Source organism: Zea mays, chromosome 5, assembly GCF_902167145.1.
Source record: "Zea mays cultivar B73 chromosome 5, Zm-B73-REFERENCE-NAM-5.0, whole genome shotgun sequence".
NCBI classification, from domain to species: Eukaryota; Viridiplantae; Streptophyta; class Magnoliopsida; order Poales; family Poaceae; genus Zea; species Zea mays.
In genome coordinates this window covers 149,926,097-149,939,669 of record NC_050100.1, presented here as the reverse complement: position 1 = coordinate 149,939,669, position 13,573 = coordinate 149,926,097, and the positions used below count along the sequence as shown (strand labels likewise).

The following is a 13,573-nucleotide window of genomic DNA, read 5'->3' as shown; positions in this document are numbered from 1 at the left end:
GCCACGTGCTGGGACAATTGAGGGAGTATTAGACAACGCGAAAATATGAGGGGGAAGGGCCACAGATTCAGGATGTGAAGCTTTTAGGGGAGAAGATAAGAGTTGGAGGGCTCAAAAAACGTTTTTCCATGATAAATGCTTTTGGGGTTGTGTTACAGTTTCTCTGAGAGATGCTCTAAATTGTACTTAGGCGGCTCGGTCTCTACTGCAATTTAGGGTGTGATTGGTTTCATTTATTAAATGAGCCTGCATGGGATTTGGAACGAGGCTGAGTTGGGAATGTGTGCAATGGACCAGGCTTGTGTGATTGGTTTCGTTGCTCTGTTCAACCAAGTCCAGTACAATTTTTGATTGGTTGGCTGAGTGAGAAAGAAGCAAAATAAAATAAAATAAATATTTCATATAGAAAGTGAGATCAATTTTTGTTCATAAAATTATCATGAACACAAAAGTAAAATTGGTTTCTTAATTAGATGCATTAATCAAGAGATATAACAAGAAAACTAATTAAAATTAGGTCTCGGTTTCTGTGTCCAGCCTGCCTGAGTCCGTACAGCCAAAATGGCCGTTCCTGCTCAGCCTAGCTCATGGACACTATTTGCACCAAGTCAGCCTGACTCAGTGGGAGATATGGGCAGCCAAACAGCAAAGTAGGTGGCTGAGTTGGACTTGGTCGAGGGTTCATGCAGGCAACCAATCGCGCCCTTAGTGAGAGCCCGATGTTGGCCTTGTGCCTAGCAGCATGGCCTGCTAAAGACTGAACGATTGGACCTCATTCCACTGTACTTTGTGGTCATGACGTGCGAGGCGAACTCGCCTCCTCTATGCCATATATGCCTGCACTATCAATGGTGCACCTCTTCCTCATCCTTAGCACCACCAACTGTCTACTCCTCTATGATCCATGCCCCAGCACTACTGATAGCCACCTCTTCCTTGCCCCCACACCACTAGCTAGTGGCCTCCTCCTCCACACCACCCGCACGGCCACACCGCAAGCACCAGCTTCAAGCGCGTCAACGTTGAGCACACCAACTTTGAGTTTGTCGGTGTCTAATGACCAGACTGGGTTTGGCTTAGTCCTTATCGCCATGTCAAAAGGTAAGATCATACACCGGTCAGGGGTCTGGCTACTTGCGCATTCTTCTGATTTTCCCATGTAGTCACCTTGTTGAACGCCTATCAACCAGACTTCTTCGTCTCCCTCCTCTATTGTGAGAGTGCACAGGGTGAGTCTTGAGACTATAGTTTGATAGGTAAGGGGCAATATTTTGAACTCGACTGGCAATTGGACTAAGCTTGTACCGCAGTTATACGATGACATAGAAGGCAACTAAGAATGTTTGGTCATGTTGAAGTCAAACTCGATCTATTCGAGTTATTTACTTGTCTGGCTCAGACTAGAAATTGAAAAAATGTCAAAAATCTCAACGAGATCCTCCATCATGTTCTAGCGACAAGCTGGAGATGCTTGATCCACTATAGTCTCCATGAGGCGATTGTGGAATTTTTTAGTCGTCCACCTTGCAAACCCAAAAACAAATATGAAGGTTGATCCTGCCATGAATGTCTTCATAATTTGAGGTCCATCAAGCTTTCATGTGTTTTCCACAATAGCCCATATTTATCATGCTAACTAACAAAGTATGATGAATGGAATCTTACTATGGAGTTACCTAGGGTAAGTTTTTGTGGTCTTGCAAGAAAAGTCAAGCTTGATGGTGATTGTGAGACAACGATTTAGCCATATTCAAACCACTAAATAGCATAGTACTCTATATCTTATATGTTGGATTGCCTTGTGTTGGGTTGTTGAATATAGTTGTTACAACTAGAGTACTATTGCCTCTCTTTATTTATTCCAAAGGGTAGGTGCATGATTCTAGTCATAGTATGATTGGAACCAGTGCCTTCAGGTTTTGATTGCAGTTTTGCATAGACCGCACCCAATTAAATATTTAGACTTGACAATTCGTACAACCTCCCGTACTCATATGCTTTGACCAAAACTTGTGTCATGTTGTAAATTCTGATAATTTGATGCAGTACAAGTTTAGTTTTGTCTCTGGCATGATGAGTGACCATTTTATGGGGTAGTTCACCTTGTATGTTTTTAGCACTTGGTTGATTTCCTGGTTACAATTTAAGTGCTATTTTAGTGATGATTACCTGCTTTGAAAATGCTTAAAACTGATTCAAATGCTTGTACTTTACAATATTGTGCATATGATCAGTTTGAGCATCTGCTAACACATGCATATATTGCTGCACATATAGCACAACATCCCTTAGAACATCTTTACATTATGACTACTATACTTCTGAAGCTCTTGAATTTTCTAGATTCTTTTCTACTCTCATGCATATCACAAGGGGACTCCTTTTGAGGGGAAGTTGTAGCTTTTGTGCATATGGGCGGTGCTTGTTGAGTGCATTTATCAACAAGGGGGAGAATTATACACATACACAAGCGTCTTGTTGAGAGTGCATTCATCTGTGAAGTTTTGTGCACTTCTTCAGGGGGAGTTCAGGAGGAGATGTTTTTGTTAGGAGGAGATGGATGCTTTTGCTATTCATGTTGAGCCTTTGCCTCGTTCTAGAGGGACTGTTTTTGCTTTTAGAGTTTTTGGTGCTTTTCATCTTTTGCTCTTATCATTGTATAGTGGTGTTGAGCCTTTTTCTACCTCTTCTTGAGGGCTAGCCATTTTTGTTTGGTTGCGTTGAGTCGTTGCTAATGTCTTAAGGAAACAAGCTTTGCTCATTTTCAATGTCTTTGGTTTGGCTTTTGTCCGGCCTTTGGTCATTTGAGTGAGCTCTTCCTTCTTCCTTTTTTGTTGATCTTTGTGTTTGTGCAGTGGTGTTGACAATGCACACATTAAGTGATAGATTGCAACCACAAGGTTGAGATGCTTGAGTTTGTGATGAGTGATTGTCAACAGAGTAACTTCTTGGTTGAGTCGTGTGGACTAACTAGGACATGAGTGTGTGTGCAACATGTCTCTTAGCTTCTGATGCATAGGTGTGGAGCCCAGAGCTAGTGTCAATGGTGAAGGTGAAAGGTCATATGGGTTTGTGTTTATGGATCAAGATCGGTGAAAGATGAGCACTAGGTCTTTACTGAGAGGCTGAAGAAGTTGGGTGACTGGTAGCAATGGATAACACCTAGGTACATCAGCATGTGCGAGGACATGTCGTGCGAATCATGTTTCCAATGTGTCTGAGGACTAGCGGGATACATGCCCAGGACGTGGGGGACGCGTATGGAGTGTGCTACCTACAAAAATTTGGTGGTTGAGCCTCAAAATCGTCTAGCAAAAGTTCACGAATTTGGCCTCAAAACCTGATATTGAGATTCTAGAGGGAATCGAAGACGACACGTAGAGCCATCATGGAGAGTGTGTCAAGGCAAACCAACTTTGTGAAGGGAGTGTGGCCATCAGATCATCATATTATGAGTTGGCTCATTTTGTCCCAGGTTGATTGGATAAGCTCTATGTATCTAGGGGTAGTTTAGGAATGTGAAAAACCCCTCTATAAATAAGGAGGAAGTGCTGCACCAACCAGTCATATCTCTAACAAGTAGGTTTTACTCTCTATTTTCTTATTTGATAGGAGATCCATAGATGCTTTGTATTGTTGCATTTATGTACTTGTGATTTTGGGTTAGTGAAAGGAAAATGTGTCATAGGGCCATTTCTACCTGTTTTGGTGATTAAGTGTCCAACACACCATATTAGACTAACTAGTTTGATATGAGTATGATCACATGTTCACTTGGAGGCAAATTGATGGAACTAAGTCCAAATAGGAAAATCTAGAGGCTAAAAGTGCAACTTTGGGTAAAACAACATAAACATGAGGTTTGAGTGTTTGACTAAGTTGCACATATCTTATTCTATGTTTCTAGCACTTTTGTTTGGCTACTAACTCATTTCTGCAAGAAAAGTGCATTTTAGACTTGCTTTTGGGCATATTGCAAATCCTAGAGAAAATCTAAGAAAGAGGTAAGTTTCACATCACTTAGTCAATTGGATTAGGTATTAATAATGTTTGTCTAAGTTGTAGGGAGACCCCCAAAGACAGCCAAAAAGATTTGGAGAAGATAGGCTCAAAAGAGCAAAACTTGGTTTGGTCGGGTTCGCACCAGATTGGTCCGGTGGTGCACCGGACCAGGTCCGTGTGACCAAGCCAAACCCTTCAGTGTACATTGGACCGCTTCTCCAACAACTAGTTTAGACTTCGCACGGTGGCTAACGACTAGCTGATGTGGCAGACAGTCCAGTGGCGCACCGGATCGATCTGGTGTCAAGCCGTTATGGAAAGCACCAATCAGAATCCCCGAGTGACCGTTAGTGTACACGGTTCGATCCCCGTAGTGAGCATAATTTTGGCAGTTTTACAGGGAAGGAGGCAACCACTCCTAGGCCACTTGGGGTTATAAAAGCAGCCCCTAGGCGCCTCCATTCAGTACACAAGCGTCTCAAGAGACTCTCAACACTCCGACACTCTTCCACAACTCAATTGTGCGATTCTAGCGAGATTCGAGCGTCGTCTTAGTGTTGTTCTTCATATTTTGTGTATTGTGTGCTTTTGTTTCTATCTTTTGTATTGAGTTGCTGGTTTTGATCTCTTGTGCTTGTACTCACTCCATATTTTACTCTGATTTATAAGGTTGATCTTTTGTAAGGTTGCAAGAGACTCCAACTTGTAGAGATTCCTTGCAAACGGGAACTAAAGAAGAACATGTCACTCAAGTTTTGGTCTACGTGGTCACTTGAGAGGGATTGAGTGCAACCCTTGTCCAAAAGAGGGCACCACAACGTGGACGTAGGCTTGGCCGAACCGTAGGATAAAAATCGTCTGTCTCACTTGTCTTTTACTTTCTTGCGATTTTCTCTCTTCCTAATTTCTCTATTCACCTGTGATATTGCTCTTAGTATAATTCACATCTTGGAAGAGCAATCAAGTGAAGATAATTTTTCTCTCTTCTTGTCTCAAACTTGATTTATATTGCATTAACTCTTTTACTAGATCAAGTTTGTGTTTTAGTGATAATTTTGCAGGGTCACCTATTCACCCCCTCTAGGTGCTGTAAGTTAGTGTGGCTTTAACTATGTCGTGACCTCTATGTTTTATCCCTATCCAAGTTCGATTGATTTGGTTTTTTCTTGATTTTCCTCTTCCAAGCTCTTTTGATTGATTTTTTAATGTATTATTGAAATATGAGTTTAGGAGTAGTTTTGGGTTGGATAGAGACTTGAAAACTGATAGTAGATGCGGCCCGATCTTTCGTGAGATACGATAACTTGATTGAGTGGAGATCTCGACGTTGATGATCCAAGGCTCCGAGCGAACGGTTCCTCGTAATCACTACACCACGGCTCCGTTGGTTATCACCCGTGACACACGAATGACCTTGCCACGAAGGCTTCTCCCTACAAGCGCAATCAAGAATACAAGCAAGAACAGTAAAGAAACACAACCAAAATTGTATTGATTACGGGATGGGGTCTCACAAACTGATGACGGCGACACTGTTCAATGATAGAATTGATCTAAGCAAAACCCAAACCTAATGTGGCGGTGGCTGCTGAATAAATAGAGTATTAGGGCGTGCGTGACCTCTGGACTCGCCCCTAATGGGCTCCGACGCGATACACGGCCCAACGGCCCAACAGACAGTGTCGCAGCACCAAAACAGAATCTGAACGCTGAATTTTTTCGACCATTCCCGTTGACTCCGGACGTATTTTAGGGTGGAACCAGTTGGCTTGGTTAGATAATCTCCTTATCTTTCTAACCATATCAAGTCCGTTGCAATCGAAGTCCGGATGCATCCTGGGCGTCCATTTTAGTGCAGACTGGTCCTAGAACCCGACATGGAGTCGCAGCCGAGTCGGACTTGATCTCCTTCCTGCTGTGGCCGTCCTTGCTTCTCCTCCTCAACACCTTGGCCTTTCCCAAGTCCTTGCTGGTCCTCTCCAAGGTACCTAATCATCAAAACATCCATGGCCCCAAGCGTAAGCTCTGAAACACAATTGACTAGGGTAGAACGTACCTGGAGATTTAGTCGTCGTGCACGAGATTGTGTTATCGGTCCATTCATTGTATGTATAGAAGTGATGTCCTCATCATCCTCCCCTTCTTGAATTGGAGTCGTCCTCGACTCGATCTCATCTTCATCACCTATATATGGCTTCAAATCTGAAATGTTAAAGGTGGAACTAACCCTAAAATCTAGAGGCAACTCAGGTGGTAATTCAGGGGTTTCTCAGAGGGAAACACTTCCATATACTCTTGCAAAAGGTTAGCAATAGCCGGTGGCAAAACAATAGACGTATCATCAATGGAATAGAAAACATTTTTGCACATTAAGGCATAGCAAAGTCCAACAGAGGCATGTAACTCATCAAGATCAGATTTAGTGGCTAGCAAAGTAGGAGTTTTTAACTTAATAGGTTGCTGATTTTCAAAGTTCAAAACACCATTTTGCTTAGCATTAGTCTTTTTCTCATGTTCAAAGTGGACAATTTCAGTGGGAGTCATAGGAAGCAACACAATTTTCTTTCCCTTATGCATGAAAGTATATTTATTAGATCTACCATGGTGAATAGCATCAGTATCAAACTCCCGAGGACGTCCCAGTAAAAGAGAGCAAGCATCCATATTCACCACATCGAAAACAGCAAAGTCATGGTAAGAGCCAATAGAAAAATGTACCCTTAATGTTTTTGTTACCTGAAACTTACCGCTGTTGTTAAACCATTGAATGTGATAAGGGTGGGAATGCTCTTGTGTGGTCAAGCCAAGCTTCTTGACCACCTCAACGTTCACCAAGTTGTTGCAGCTACCACCGTCAATGATGGTATGCACACGGCAGTCCTTGACGATGAGGAACATGTTGAAGAGGTTGTGGCCCTGTCTGTTGTCGTCGTCACTAGCCGTGGCACTCAAAGCTCGTTGCACAATCAAGGCCTTATAGGTCTCGGTCGCTGTTGTACCAAGAACCTCTTCATCACCATCATAAGTCTCTGCAATGTTAGCTCCAACAGTATCTTCATCTTCAACATCAGAAGCACTAACATACCCACCATCACCAGTAGCAATGTATGCCCGTTTGTTGGGGCAATCTTGCTGAATATAGCCAAGTCCCTAACAGCGGTGGCACTTGATGTTGGAGGAGCGACCTATGGAAGAGGTGGTTGTAGCAGGTTTTGTTGCAACACCCGAAGGCAGAGCGGAAGATGTGGATGTCCGTACACCCGAAGATGATGACGCCTTGGCTGGCGCCGGTGGCTGGCGTGGAGCGAAAGTGCTGCTCCTCCGTTGTTGACGACCCTGTAATTCTTTTTCTGCTAACATAGAAAGATGGAACAAGCATTGTATAGAATGATATTCTTTATAATCAACAATATCCTGAATCTCCCGCCTCAATCCCCCATAAAACCTAACCATTTGATCCTTCGGATCCTCAACTACCCCACATCGTAGCATACCTTTCTGAAGCTCTTGGTAGTATTCCTGTACCGACATGTCTCCCTGATCTAAGCGTTGCAATTTTTTTCGAAGATCACGTCTATAAGAAGGGGGAACAAAGCGAGCTCGCATCTCCTCTTTTAACGCATTCCATGTTTGTGGTGTAGCACGTGTGTTAATAAGTTCATTCCACCAAATGATAGCAAAATCTCTAAATTCACTAGTGGCTTGTCTAACCCTATGCTGCTCAGGAACAAGATGGGAATTAAATTTTTGTTCTACCGTCATCTCCCAGTCTAAGTAAGCTTCATCATCATAAGAACCCATGAACGGTGGAATAGAGAACTTAATCTTAGCAAATGGATCATGGTCTGGTTTAGGATTATGAAGACGACGTCTACCATTACCACCCATACCTTGTCGATTACGTGCGAGGCGTTGTGGTAGCGGTGCATAAACATCGCCGTCGTCCTCTACAGGAGAGTGAGATGGGGCTGGAGTTGGTGGTGGGGGACGAGCCTCCAGTACGTCCATGCGTGTAACAAGTTCAGCAACTCGTCGATCAAGCTGCTCATAGGATGTCGCCGTAGAGTCCTGGTATTTTTTAAAAGCTTCAGTCATCGCGTGCATCATCTCCTTCAATTCCATCTGAGAGACACACTCATTGTCGTTAAGCTTAGGCCCCTTGTCCTTGTCCATTTGATTCTTTGGTCCTGTCATTGTTAGCACAAAACAGAGACAAAAATGCAACAAACAATGTGAACCCTACAACTATCTCTTAGGGTGGTGGTGGAGGTGGTGGAATACAAATTATGAAGCGTCTTACCCCGCTCTTACAATGTTCTTACCAGCACTACAGGTGGCAAACGGTGACCGGTGTGACTGTCCAACGAGCGTGGGTGTGATTGCAAAGGAGTACCTGTTCTGCTCGAGAGAAAGCTGGAGTTCTGGGAAGGCTGACTAAATATATATATGTGGCACACAAGTCAGTAACAGATAGCAATGCTGAATAAGTGTTCCAAGTACTCGTCCTAGTTGTTGGCCTAGAAAATGTAATAGAACAGTTGGACAAAGCACAAGAAAGGAGGTACAAGTATCTAGTAGAAATGGCAGTTCTGTAAATAGAGCAGATTTTTCAGCACTATTAGAAATCAAAGGCGTGTTTGCAAAGGAGTACTAGCAAAAGAGCTCGACATATTCTGAATTTTTTACCACTGATCTAAAAACACAAAGGATGGAAGCACACAAAATTTCACTTGAAACAGAGTTGTATTGTGACCTAGAGAAAATCACAAAGGATCTCTGAAATTCCTGAAACACTTAAACAATTTTTTTAATTATCTTCCCGATTTTTTTTGAATTTTTTGACCAAACCAAACAAGGCTTGTTTGGGTCACCCTAGAATGGAGTCAGGAATCTGCTGTAAAAAATTGAGCTCAAACGGAGCACCGAGCGAAAAGTTATGCTCGTTTTATGGAAGGTACCTCAAGTTATGGTTTTCAAAGGCACAAATCGGCAGGAACCGTAGCGGCGGCTATGGAGCACAGGGTCGGTTTTAGAGATAGGATTTGTTTTATAGATATGGTTGGTTTAGATACAGGATCTGTTTTGTGGATAGGGTCGGTTTTAGAGATAGGATCTATTTTGTGGATAGGGTCGGTTTTAGAGATAAGATTTGTTTTGTGGATATGGTTGGTTTAGATACATGATCTGTTTTGTGGATATGGTCGGTTTTAGAGATAGGATCTGTTTTGTGGATAGGGTTGGTTTTAGAGATAGGATCTGTTTTGTAGATAGGGTCGGTTTTGTAGGATGGAAGCGGATGGACAGAATCAATCTGAACCAAAACAAATCTAAACCAGCAACCAAACTCAACCTAGAACACGAACTCAGAACTGTGGACTCTAAAACTGAATTGTGCAAAGGCTAAGGTGATGGTTTTAGGTCGGAATAAACTGATCGTAATTATATTTTTTTGGCTTTTTTGTGGACTATGGGACGAAACAAAACTAATCTAAAGGTAGGATTATACCTCATGGGCAACCTGGAAATCTGATACAAATTGATAGTAGACGTGGCCCGATCTTCCGTGAGATACAATAACTTGATTGAGTGGAGATCTCAACGTTGATGGTCCAAGGCTCCGAGCGAACGGTTCCTCGCAATCACTACACCACGGCTCCGTTGGTTATCACCCGTGACACACGAATGACCTCGCCACGAAGGCTTATCCCAACAAGCGCAATCAAGAACACAAGCAAGAACAGTAAAGAAACGTAACCAAAATTGTATTGATTACGGGATGGGGTCTCACAAACCGATGACGGCGACACTGTTCAATGACAGAATTGATCTAAGCAAAACCCAAACCTAATGTGGCGGTGGCTGCTGAATAAATAGAGTATTAGGGCGTGCGTGACCCCTGGACTCGCCCCTAATGGGCTCCGACGCGATACACGGCCCAACAGCCCAACAGGCGGTGTCACAGCACCAAAACAGAATCTGAACGCTGACTTGTTTCGACGATTCCCGTTGACTCCGGACGAATTTTAGGGTGAAATCAGTTGGGTTGGTTAGATAATCTCCTTATCTTTCCAACCATATCAAGTCTGTCGCAATCGGAGTCCGGATGCATCCTGGGCGTCCATTTTAGTGCAGACTGGTCCTAGAACCTGAGATGGAGTCGCAGCCGAGTCGGACTTGATCTCCTTCCTGTTGTGGTCGTCCTTGCTTCAACTCCTCAACACCTTGGCCTTTCCCAAGTCCTTGCTGGTCCTCTCCAAGGTACCTAATCATCAAAACATCCATGGCCCCAAGCGTAAGCTCAGAAACACAATTGACTAGGGTAGAACGTACCTGGAGATTTAGCCGTCGTGCACGAGATCGTGTTATCGGTCCATTCATTGTATGTATAGAAGTGATGTCCTCATCACAAACACTCAGGGGATTTGGATAGGTAGTACCACATTTCCCTGATTCTTTAAGAAAACCACAGTTCAAGTTTGAATTTTCTGATCTATTTGAATAGTGGTTCATCTTTCTATGGTCAAACTTCTGGAATGCACTAGAATCCTTTCTAACTTGCTCTATTCTAAAAATTCTCGATTTGCTTTTTCTCGAATTTTCCTATGTTTGATTTGAGTTATGTTTGTTTTGATGGCTTGACAATATTCTCAAGTTATTCAAGATATCATACCATCAATTGATTAAGGCTTTTACTCGGTTATTTCCATTCCATATAGGTTGAAGGGGATTGAGATGTGTTGAGGTGGATTTTGACTTACTATGGATTTAAACCGACTCAATCTCACTAAATACATATGGATTAGCATCAAACCGAACAAGCTCTAAGTTGTTTTTTTAGAATTCATGCTACTATGTTACAAAAGTTATGGGTATATATTTGTCTATGTTATTGCAGTCTTCGTAAAAAATGCTAGCCGTCAAAGAAATTCAACCTTTTCATGTACACTGTAAAAATTGGATCTTTTAATTGTATATTCCCAAAATGTGATCTTTTAGTGGTACCTAGCCAAATTTCAATGGGTTGTTTGGCTCCCAAGAATTGGCCTGAATTGAATCATTTTCCAAGAATTGGTCTGTTTGGCTGTCTGTGGAATTGAATTGACCATTTCAATCTAATTTCAATCCCTGCAAATGTGGCCTCCTCTCAATTCAGACCCTCCACCATCGGAAAAGGCTAGAAAGGCAACTAGGGTTTCCTGTCTCCACCGAAGATCGTCGCCCTCATCCATCTCTCGTCTCCTGTCTTCCTCGCCCTCATCGGAAAAGCAGCTCAAGTGAGTCATCTCTCTCCCTCTCATCCATCTCCTGTCTTCCTCGCCCTCTTCCCCATGTCTTCCGTAGCTGCTGCACGTCTGCGCGGTGCCGAGTGAGGAGCTTCTGCACAGCGCCCGCCGCCTCGTGCTTCTGGGTCAGATTCCTCTGGTCGTGGAATTTGTGATGTACCTTATATTTTAATTACTGCTCATGTCTTCAATTGCCTAATCTCTACATATGCTGACAGATCTGTCTTCAAGTGCCTAATTTGTGATGTACCTTATATTTTGGGGCGAGGAACTAGATCTAGTGGGTTAACTAGTCACAACCTTTTGGCATTAGTCGAATGGTCTCATTTCCTGTTTACGAAACAAACTGAAAAGACAATGAAGTGAAAAGTTTATAGAAACAAATTGAAAAGCTAGTTGTTTAGCAGTACAAAATTCTTATCATAAGCTCTAAACAAACTGAAAAGCTAGTTGATTTTGTCACGGCCTTTTGGATGCTCCTGTTGTGTACGGTTTCACTAATACTTAACTACATCATTTATGAATATTAATCGGATGGTCTCATTTCCTGTATACGCTGTAGCAACGTTCAAAAGATCACAGCCATCACCACACACACCAAAAAAATGTTTTATTATAAACTATAATAAAATAATTGAATGGTACATGCATGATTACATCATTTTTTCTCTTCCTCTTCAATGAAATTAAAGGGAAGCAATAATTAAAGGAAGCGCAATGTTGTGTGAGCATTAAAGCAATAATTAAAGATAAGCAATAATTATTGTATCCTACTGATATATCATTTGCAATTTACAGAAGAATATTTTTTTTTGTTTTCTGTGTGAAAATCTGCCACCAAGTAATATATCATTTGCAGGAGCGTTAAAACAGCTCGTTGTTTTGGGATTTGTTGCCTCAAGTTTCATCTAGCTACCTCCAACAAATCCTTCAATCTCCATGGCTACATCGGTACTTCTCCTCTCTCATCTTGTGCTGCTACTAGTAGTGTTTTTATTCATGAGTAGAGCATTTTGCTTTCAACTAGCATGTCTAGTTGCATACAAATTATGTGTTCTAGATATCAAATCAATATACTAACGAGGAGGAAATTAAAAGGAAGAGAAAGAAGCAAAAGAGAGTTGTTGTATTTAGAAAACCAGGTATAATATAGTAGGTATTCAATTAAAATTCAATCGTTAGTTTTTACATTGTGTATTGACTGAGCCATATTACTCTATGCAGATTAGGATCATCCATTCTTGCTGCATATTGCATAATTTTTTAAGGGATAGAGAAAGAGATATGGATGATATTCTAATACATGAAGTTGATAGTCTCATCTCTCCTGCTCCTGCTGAAAATCAAGGAGAAATGAGTCTGATTACGCATGTTCAATCAACTAATGAGTGGGGTGATTTTAGAGACACCAAAGCTAATGAAATGTTTGTTGACTATCAAGCGAGGCGTGGTCAAAGTTGATAGTTGTATGATTCTATCTCTGTTTCCTTTGTCTGTGTCATCTTGTTTGCTGAATTTTGCACAAGTTAGATTGTTTCAATTTCTTGCGGTTTCTTGCTAGTTAAATGCACACATTTTGTTCTAAATTCTGTAGTTGAGTTAACTATATTGTACCTTCTCAATTGAACCTTTATTTCTTTTTTACTTTGTTGATAGGATGTTCTTCAATATTTAGTCTCTCTACGGTTTCCTGGATGGTCCATTTTCCATTGATGATGTCGTTTGCACTTGCTTTAATTTATTTTTTATTAACCACCTCAAAGTTGATAGTGACACTGTATGGGATGATGGCACTCCCAATGGAAAGGAGGAAGAGGTGTCTTATGATGCAGCTAAGGAAGTGAAACAGCTTATATGTGAACTTAGATCTCTGTGTTGAATTGATTGTGTGAACTTGTCTTTGTGAAACTTTTGTGTGCGAACTTGATGGCTTTGTGAAATTGTTGTGTGCGAACTTGATGACTTTGTGAAACTGCTATTTTAAGATTTGATATCTTTGTAGAACTTTTATGTGCGAACTTGATGACTTTGTGAAAATGTTATGTGTGACTTGCCTTTGTGGAACTATTATTTATGAACTTAATAGTTTCTGATAGTTGTAAATTGTTCATGCTCATTTTTAAGCAGATGCAAAGTCAAGAGATCCTTGTTTGTATTCAAATTCCATGTGCAAAGTATCCAAACAACATCTAGAATTTAATTCTAGGAATTCAATTGCTTGTACAACCAAACAAAAATAATGAAATTCAATAACTTTCTAGTCGATTGAATTCTAAATAATTCATTTC

At 41.5% G+C, this 13,573-nt stretch overlaps 1 long non-coding RNA gene across 2 annotated transcripts; it reads left to right on the top strand.

Annotated features, from left to right (window-relative positions):
* Window positions 1-11,048: 11,048 nt before the first annotated feature.
* LOC103627024 (uncharacterized) lies at window positions 11,049-13,352 on the top strand. 2 transcript variants are annotated; one of them, XR_002262021.3, is made up of 3 exons: window positions 11,049-11,276; window positions 12,145-12,236; window positions 13,049-13,352. It is a non-coding gene; the product is annotated as an uncharacterized lncRNA (long non-coding RNA). The 2 variants fall into 2 exon arrangements; XR_002262022.3 differs by having other exon boundaries at window positions 12,942-13,352.
* The last annotated feature ends 221 nt before the right edge of the window (window positions 13,353-13,573 follow it).